The sequence below is a fragment of the Egretta garzetta genome, unplaced genomic scaffold (genome assembly GCF_000687185.1).
Source record: "Egretta garzetta isolate BGI_Z169 unplaced genomic scaffold, ASM68718v1 scaffold221, whole genome shotgun sequence".
Taxonomy (NCBI): domain Eukaryota; kingdom Metazoa; phylum Chordata; class Aves; order Pelecaniformes; family Ardeidae; genus Egretta; species Egretta garzetta.
The window spans coordinates 547708-558026 of NW_009258543.1; positions in this window are offsets into that span (position 1 = coordinate 547708).

Genomic DNA, 10319 nt, shown 5'->3' on the forward strand with positions numbered 1-10319 from the left:
TTTAAAGTTTGTTTCTTTTTTTTGTGTTTTGGGTAGTTTTGGGGTTTTTTTTATAAACCTTTGGCAAGCCTCTAAAGCAAAGAACTTTGTATTTACTTGATCTTTATTCATGCTGCATGCATGCTGTCACGGACAGATTCTTTCACACAGTTTTAAGGACAGGTTTCTTTCTGCTAGAGTGATTGATTTGCCCTATAAATCAGTTCCCACATAAAATTCACAAGGAACAAGTGATAGGTCATGAAGCAATGAACTGATGTTGATAATTTGTTTCCTTGCTTGTATTTCTCCCTCTCTAGTTCCAGTTTTAACCGTTCTCATGCCCCCCTCCCAACTGCACTTCATTTTAATCTCTAAGTGTACTTGGACTGGGGGTGAATGAGCCTGACAAAGCAAAGGGGGAATAAAGGCCAGGCAGTCCTTGTACGCTTGAAGGGCCTGGTGCTTTTTACTGTCCCTGGGTGGAACCATAATATAAATAAAAATACTGTACTGTATGTATCTCGGCTGCAGCCTTTATGCAGAATTTATTGTGAAGAAAACCCTAAGCGAATACACTAATGAAGTAACATTTGCTGCTTCTAAATTTAGGAAAAAATCAACATTGCATCAGAGAGTTGAAGACAGAGTACTCAAGAAAAGTATGAACTGCTCCTGTAAGTAAGAATATATGGCATGTGTATTGGTTTAATGTATATAAAAGGAGATAAGTAAATATAATACATGATTGTCATTTTTTTAACACTAATAGATGGACTTAGTTACCTGGGATCACACACACCTCCCCAAGGACACGGACACCTACTTGTTGAAAGACACTGTAGAAGGTTACAGCTGGGAGGAAGCTGTGACTTCCTCTACGCAGTTTTGTAGAAAACACAGAATCTTCGAGAGTTGATGGATAAGAATCTTAATTTTGACAATGCTCTCAAGTAATATTTGTAAAACACAGAGAAATTATTATTTCACATAAGAAAATGGAAACTGCTCTTGACCTTCTGGTAAAAGACACATTTTCTCCTTGGTGCAGTTAAATGTTCTTTTTTCTTAATGATATATTTATTATAAATGACTCTGAAATTTGTCATAAACAACTGTAATTTGATAGCCTGAGGCACGGGTTCCTAATATGTTGTACAACCAAGGACTGGGCTGTTGTATCATGCAGGCGAGATGCATGGCCAGGCTTCCACCTTCCAGTACCCAGCTGTCAACTGCTTTTGTTGCTACTGATGATGATGAAGGATGATGGGTTTTGAGGGTCTGTTTCTCTTTCTCTGTCCCTGTTCCTTTGTGTCTCTCCTGTCCTGAGAAGCATTGCATCCTTTTCTCCTATTTAAGTCTAGGAAGTGCAGCAGAATGAGGAAAGCGTATCTGGGGGAGGAGGCAGCTCTGTAGAGGAATGAGGGTGCTGGATTATTATTAGCAAAGACCTGCAGAGAGAACTTCTGTTATAGGATGACTGGTGAGATTACGAACAGACATCGTATGACAAATCAGTTGAAAGTTGAGAGCAATGAATCAAAAGTTCTTTCATTTCTCACAAGGATGTCGCCAACTCTCAGGCACACACAAATGGATTTTCCTTTTTTGTCAGTCTTGCCAAAAGGCCGGTTGGGAACAGGTTTCCATTCGCACCAGGCATTGTACAAATGGATAATCTCTCCATTGAAGAATTTGCAGTATAAGTGGACAAGATAATATCTGATGGCTTCCAGATCACAAGTGGCAGAAAATATTACTGCCATGGTTTGAGGGATTGCAGTTTGTCAGATTGAAGTGAGCAGGGTTTTAGCTAGACAGAAGCAAAAAAGGTAAGAAAGGGCACAAGCAATGTAACAGGGTGAGAGAAGAGGGAGAAAAGGTGTTAGATAAGGTGAGGATGTACTTCTGGTAGAATGTTTTTTAGAATAAGTATGAGCAGAAACCAGGAGCTGAGAGAAAGATCCATGTAATCTGTTACCATCACAGTAATGTGAAACTGGGCTGGCAGCAGTAGCCGGAGATGCCTGAAGAAGAGGCGATATATTTTACTGAAACTTTAACTTAGTGAAAACAGAAGAGAAACAAACAATAACATTGGAAAATTAACATTTTACTTTCTTTGATATTTGTGAATCTACCCACATCAACACATTTTATCATTATATCCTTGTCTCACATGCAGGTTTCCCTGCCTTGACAAGCACAATTTAAGATATTTTTTTTTCCCTTGTTTATTTGTTTTAAAGAGTTTCAGCTGTAAGACCAAATGCTACTTTGGTTCAAGCTTTAGGTGGCTGTTATTGTTTTGGCTGTCATGGTGGGGAGTTGAAAAGAACTGAGAGGACAAAGTGCTGTAGATTGAGGTGGAAAGTGTCTACCATGGCAGATTTCCAGCCCCTCTGAATTGATTGCAAAGGGTACGGTCATGTTATTTGATGAGGTACAGGAAGGAGATATTAACTTTAATTTTTTGTTCTGTGATTCACTCAAATAGTAATAATACCTTGTGTTGTAGTATTATGTGGGATACACTTGTATACCTATCATGTAAATACATGGAGCAGACACTATTGAACGGGTTAGGAATTAAAGTTAGGAATTAAATTGGCTCACATCAGGTTTGGTTCTAGGAGGATTTACGTGGCATAGTCATGAAGTGCAAGACCACTGAAGACCTCTTTTTAAATGCAGGCATACTAGACAAATCTAAAACCATTCTTTTTTTTTTTTTTTTTCCCCCCTCCTTCCTATTTAAAAGAAAAAAATAACATAAGACCTCATTTTGGTAAAAATGCTTCATCTTCTGGTCTCAAATACTTTGCTGTTAGTCTTCAAGGCTGTTCACAACACAAAATAATTTATTTGGGCTCGAGCTGGAATTTAGTGGTGCACTTGGTCTATGAGATGAGAATTTTGTGTTAGCTGAGATTTATGTGCATTTGCATTTATTTTTGAGTTTGTTTCTAACTTGTGCCAGGTCAGCAAACTCCTAATTGCCTAACAGAACCAAGGAGTTAGGTTATAATAATCATCATCCTTTGCAGATCAGTGAAGGAATAGGAAAAAAGGAGAATGGACTCGAGACGTTTTGAACTTGTGTAAATATCAAATCAAAACAAAGTTAAGAAGTCCCTTAAAACATGAACCATGCTCCTGGATTTTGGGCAAACATCCTAGAAGCTAAGAGCACTATAACTCACTCTTAGGTGAATTATGCTCATGTTCTTAGCTGAGCATCTGGCTGATAACATTTCTTATCAGCGAAAACATGATTTTCTTGAAGTTAAGCGAGTTGTGCAGTTGTTTCCTATGGGGTCAGTATTCTGTCTCTTCACCTCAGAGATATTCAGTTTGCATAATGTCTGACAGCCACTTTCTCTTCTTCAAGGTGTGGAATAAAGAGGGTTAGTGATTATGGAAGATAAATATAGACAGTAACGATTAGTGAAAATGATTGATAAATGGGATGGGGAATGGGAACAAATTTGAGACACAAAAAGGCAGAAACAAATGTTTAAATTTAGAGTTCTGTCCTCAAAAAGTCCCTGCCTGTCAAATAAGAGGAAATAAATTATGAAAATCTTGGCATTTGATATTTCACAACGACAGCTATGACATTCGTGAGATGTATGCTGCTAAGTCATTGCCCACGGCAGGTTTATACAGTGTGCGCAGCTTCTCCAGCAAATGGGCAGCGCACTTGAATACATTTTGGAGGCTACAGAGTACACCAACAGCCTGGTCTGTCTTGTAGGGTACTCTGAAATCTTGGCTGGTCACATCATGTAGGACAGAGGTACCCTTTTTGTAACGCCCATGGTCTGAGGGCCAGTTGTCACTTGAGTACATCTGGACAAATCAGTTTTAGGTAGTTGAACATTGCTCTCAGAAGGTTAACAGCTTAAAGTCAACAGTTTACATAGGGCACTCAAAAATTGGATCTGTCCCTTGACATCAGTGACAAAAGTCCTGTTGATTTCCATGGAGCTGCATTTCATCGACATGCTCCTGGTACCTTATTTCCTTCTGCGCTTGATCTGAATTTTCAGAAAATCCATAAGATATTGCACTTTTCTCCTTAAAGCTTTCATTTTCATAATTATTACAAAACCAATATGAAGACATGTTGGGTCCTGGTGGACTCACACCCCAACTCATCATGTTAATCATTTTCATTCCTTGTTTCCTGTATTTCTTTGTCTGTCTATGCCTGCCTGTTACTTTTTTTATGTAGACTGAAAGCTTTGTTTATTCAGTTTGTACAGCACACGGCACAATTGATTCTTTTCCCTAGAGAAGAGCTTCTAGATGTTGTGTTAGTTAAAAAAAAAAAAAGCTTAGTCACTTTTTGCAGACAGAAGTAAGAAATACTATAAAAAAAATTCCTTTAACGAGATTAATATTTATATATATGTGTATGGTTTTTCATTAAGACCTTTAAATTTGGAAATAACTAATGAGATTAAATAGTGTAATCCTTTATTATAGGGATTCTTTTTCTCTCATGTTATGGAAGAAAATAAGTAAAAGGTCAGAAAAATTTCAAATGTCCTAAGAAGATATTAGATGGATCCTGTATTTATTTTTTGAGTTACGATATTTAAATGTCAAGCATCCCCATGAGAAATAAATTATTCATTATAATTAGAAAATGTAATTTTTTAAAAAAATCATTTATTGGTCACCAAGCAGCATATTCTGTGAGAATATTTCTTCTTTTGTACAATAGCTGTGTACTTTGAGATAATGTTCTAATTAACCTAACTGCAGCTACTGTATTGAACTGTAGGTTGAGATCCAAAGTGTCATGGCAACTAGCAGAAAAGCTCTGCAAGCCTCTGCTTTCTCAGTGTAGTCTCAAAAATAGCTCTTTATTACAGGAAATACGGAGGTAAATCTTCTTAACAAGATAAAGCATGAACCAAGAAAGAATTTTCCCTTTTGCACTTGATGGTAAAGCATAAATTAAGCATTTCTGCTTCAATTTAATTAGCATAAGCCATCATAATAATGTACCCCATAAGTGTTTGCTTTTCCCATCTAGAGCAAACCTCCTGTGCTCGGGAGATTTACTGTAAATCATTGAATATTAATTTCTTGGATTTTATTGAAGAACATTTTACACAGTCAGCTTAGGAGAGAGAACAATCATTTTCTTTCCCTTGCAGGAAAGATCTTATTTAATACTGTGATATTAACTAAAAGGAACTCCATGAAATGCTGCTCCAGTTTTATGATCTTGCTAAACTGGAGACCGCTGGAAGTGGGAATTTCAGAAAATAGGAAGAGTATATTTTAAATATGTCTGACTCAAAGACCTGACAGTATTACATCTCTCTGCTCGCTGCAACTCATGTAATCTTTCATTTCATTAACAATTGTAATGCTAATTAGAAAATTGCTTCTCAGTTTAATTCATGGAAATATATGATTCGATGCAAGCTGAGTAATGACTGCAAAACTGCCATAAATTCAGAAGAGAGCTTTGCATGAATAAAGATCACAGGACAAGTCTAATAAATTATATAAGTGTAAAACATAATGGATTGGAGTCTACTTACACACTGGTGCTCTGGTAATATCATCAAAGCAAAGGTTTTTACTGTATGTGCTATTTCCAAATAAAGTAGCAATCTTGTCTAATGTATACAGCTTTTCCTCCACATCTGTGGGTTTTTTTTTCCTGAGAAGTTCATGTATATTGGATTTCATTTCAACTGACTACTTCTGTCTGTGCTTACCGGGGACCTCAAAATAATGTTCCATCAAATTATAATTTCATGAGCTTTCTATACTCTGTCATTAACTAACTGATTTTGGAAACAAATATTTACATGTTCCATTTTGTTTTCATATGCTTGCCTGGGAAATGGGGCAGCTGGGAGCCGCCTGCTGCCAGGACCACTTGTACTGTCCAGGAATGGTTCCCTTCTCCCCACTGTGGCCCTGATGGGCCATGGGGCTTGACCTTAACTAAGTACTGGAATTTTCTGCTTCCAAACATCATTTTCCCATCTATTCCACTTTCTGATGTATCTGGCACCTTTCTTTTCACAGAAAAAATATATCCTTGACCCATGAGTTTGCATTGAGGAGCTGGGAAAAATAGACCTGAAAAAGAAATACCCAAATCTAGAATCTTTTCTTTCCTCCCCTCAAATCCAGTCCAAATATCAAATTATGATAAAAGGAAAACAATAGACTATAGTTAACACTAATACTGGCTTTGTGGGAAACACAAGATGAGATAAAACATAAGTGAATTGTACCTTGAATTCTCAAAATATTGATAGTTCCCTAATAGGGGGTAATGCCTGTTATTGTGGCAGATCTTGGTAAAAGGCTGCATATTTATCCTGGTGTTCCAATAGTTACTCACAAAATACATATTTGCAAGGTAATGGCATTTCACATCCAACCATTTGATATGCAGAAACAAGTACTTGCATAAATGAAGCGGGATGTGGCTTTCCAACTCTGCCATTGGTGCACACAAATGTAACTTGACTGTGGAATTCTGTGGTCATAAACTGTTATATTTGCAAATTAAAGCTGGTCAGGAGGTAAATCCAACTAAAATACAAATGCAGAAGTGGCGACCGATGCAACGCGCTCTATGGTCGACTGCACTTGACTGCCTTTGTGAGACTGGAGGCGGTTTAAAGCAAACCCCAACCTGAAAAGTCACTACTGCTCCCTGACTGTTGGAAAGCGGGAACACTAGTTCCAGCTTTTATGAGCTCTGATACAAATCTGAATGAATCCTCCATGAATGAAAGGAATTGCAGTCTCCAAATCTCTCTTGTTTTAAATTAAACCAGCACGTATTTTTTTTCTTCTATACCTAAGCATAAATGTTTTCTCTAAACAGCTTTAAGTACTTAAAAGAGTATGTAATTTTATACTTCCTAAACCTCTTTCTGTAAGGAAAATGACATAAGAGGTCTACAGAGATTAAGGACTCAATTTAAAAGTAATCAAATACTCATTTTTCCATGAATATTTAGACCAGTGATTTGCCACAAGTCATACCTGAATTGGACAAATTCCAGGCTTATTTTGCTTCAGTCAAGGGCCATCATTTTCTCCTGTCTGTGCTCTTGTGTATGATTTTTTTTCATGCTCTGACTGCCCAGTATGATCTAGAAACTTTGCTGCAAGTGTTCTGAGCATGAGAAGAAACAAAAATCTCCGATTCAAGAGCAGCAGGATCACTGACCATACCCCCAAACTTTTTTTCTCCACCACTCTGCAGCCCTCAGAAGCAAAAACGAATTTGGGGAGAGGGATTCACAGAACAGGATTTTATATCTAGCAAAAGGCTATAGAGTTTTGAAACTAAGTCGTATTGCAAAGCGGATTTTGCAATTTGTCAAATATAATGTCCTTAAGCTACATTCAGCTTGTTTTAGTTTACAACTGGAAGTTTTCCTTCTTTTTATCCTAAGAAAGAGTTTTAAGTAACAGCAAATTGCACAATGTACCTGGGTGAAATTTGAAATTTATTTATTATTTAATGCAATTAAAACTTTAAAAAAAAAATAAAAATCCCCGCTGCCATTGCCAATGGGGCTTATTAGATCTTCAGTGGCTGGGGGGTTCCTCTTTGCTTTGAAGTATTGCATTTTCTCCAGCTGCTGGGAGCTCTTTTCTTCCTAACAAACGTCAAGAGCTGTTTTGCTAATTCTTCTCCTGCTTGTCATCCTTCCTCATTTTTTCTCCCGATGACAATGACATCTTTTCCAGAGACACTTCCCCCCCCCAAGCTGTCACCTTGTTTATTCCTTCTTCTGTCTTGCCTGGAGGAACATGATAAGCATGAGGACAGTGCAGAGGGTTTCTCACATTTGTTTAGATTTGTATAATCTGCTTGGAACAGTTGTGTAGGTCTGGCCAAAGCAGGTATAAATCTCTCCTTTTTTTTTTTTTTTTAATTTTTTTTAATAAAACTGTTTTTCTTAAACTTACATGTAACGCTATAATGATTGAATAATATTATTTTGTGACTACAAGGTCCTTTATGACTTTCCAATCTGACCTCTAACTAGCACAGCCAACAGTTTTCATGGGTTCTACCACCATGTCCATCGTGCTGTTGAGCCACGCCTGATCTTTCATGAAAGTGCCTGATGTTGACTTAGAGAATTCAAGTAATGATAAAACCTTTAACATCCTAATGCAAATTAACAGCCAAGTGCTTCTGTTGAGACTGCATACTTTTAAATTCCCTTCCCCCAAAATGGTTTCAGTTTGTTGTAGAGTTTTGTAGAAATATGGGCTTTTGTTAGATTTTTTCACAAAGTTTCTGTGCAGGTGAATACCTATTCTCTTTCTTGATTTCTTCCTGTAGTAATTTCTACTGTTATGAGAATTTCTGCTGCTGATGTTTTTAATCTTTTTTTATTTGTATGCGTTCTCTCAGGAGGAAATATTCTTGTTCTCTGGCCTGTTGCTCCCTTCCACACTCACCTTTCTTTAAATAAACATTTGCTTATCACTTCTTTTTTCACTGGTGTGTGAGGTGGGTATTATAAGAGTAATACATCCTCTAAATGCAAGAAAATAAAAAGTAATGCACACTCAATTTTCTTCAAAGATCAGGAAGGTTCCAATGAAAGTTGATGGGAGATGGGTGTATAATTTAACTGTCTTGAAAATCCTGGCCACAGGCAATATTATTATATATTAAGGCATGAGTCAGACTCTTTCTACCACAAGGGAAAATTTCTTTTGCTAACCCAAAGACCACAGTAAAGAAAGCAGCCAGTAAAAGGAAAAATAGAAGAAAGGATCTCAAATCTTATCTTGGTGTATGTGAGCTCAGAGGCAACAAAAGCTCTGAAGATATAATGATTTGTACTAGATGAGAAATAACTCAGGTTAACGAAACATCAAAAAAGGAAGAAGATATGGACTTCAAAATATTCAAATAGATGATACTTTTAAAAGAAATAAAATTTATCTAGTATAAGGAAAGCATGTGAATACAATTGGGATGAGACAGCGGTTGGAAGAACAGAAAGAGATTGGCAAAAGAAAAATATGAGAAAGGATGGAATAAATATCTAGATGTATTCTACACTGGTGTGCACAGATTTATCATGTTCTTATCTCCTCCATTAGTGCTAGAAATACTTCCGAATCTCCAGCAATGTAATTAAATAATTCTTTAAAATGTTACCTTCTAAAAAGATGTTGTTTTGCACATGCATTTAAATCAGTTTGCAATAATGTTGGAAGCAGATTTTTGCCATCAAGTTTTTTTTAATATTTCACATGCAAAATTATTTTTCCAAGAGACGTTTGCTACTGTGTCATGCAATCAAAGATCATGCCAGGTAACAAAGCATTTCTTTAAATCCTTGGTGAGTGTTGTTTATGCTAAGTGATGATTCAGTTTGAACACGCTGGTGAGGACTGCATTGCGACAGTGCCGTTAACTGTCTCAGAGTGCCTTTATGAAGTTTTTGTTTGACTTCATCAGGAAAATATGAGGGCTGAGCTGTTCGATATCAGCTTCACTGCACCTCTTCATTTACGTTGCTGCCTCAAGAAGTCTCATGATGGTAGAATGCCTTGAAGATGAGCATTAAACTTGTTCCTCTGAAGCATTTATTCATATTTCTCACAGAGGTGCTGAACAGGTGTCTTTTTCCCCTTAATATAAATAGAGTGTCATGAAAAAGTATTTTCACACTGCATGGAAAATAGCCTAATGTTGTAAAGTGTTACTGCAAGGACTGGGAAGACATTACAAAGTCTATCTCATGTGTGAAAGCGTAAGGAAAATCAAACTGCCGAGTGTTACAGATCAACTTTAGAAAGGGAATTCATGATGCTTCTGCTTACAGACCAAGCAGTCCTAAACAACGATCCAAGATTCAAAACCTGTTCCCCAGTGTTGCATCCTACCTACTCATATTGTCTTAGATATTAAATGGAGTTCTCGTTTCTGGAAAAAAAAATCTAATTGTTTTCTATTTGTTTGAAAAGCTTTTTCCATGGTGGCTGTGAAAAATATGCATTCCTAGTTATAATGGGTTTACATTTCCTATATACAACTAGTTTTATTTCTCTTACTCAGGGAAGCACAATCTGTTTCAGTTCTAAGGAAGAGTAACTGCTTGCATACATCTAGCAAAAACTTAAAAGCATCGGCATTTTCATTATTCTCCCCAAAATAGTACCTGAGTCCTGTCTAACCAGTCTAGAAGATAGGTAGCAAAATCAAGGACATCCAGAAACTAACTTTATGTGATTAAAAGGGTTTATTTAGTTTCCCAGCTGATTCACAATCACTGGAATTCAAAGGCAGTCATTCCATGAAGGTTCAG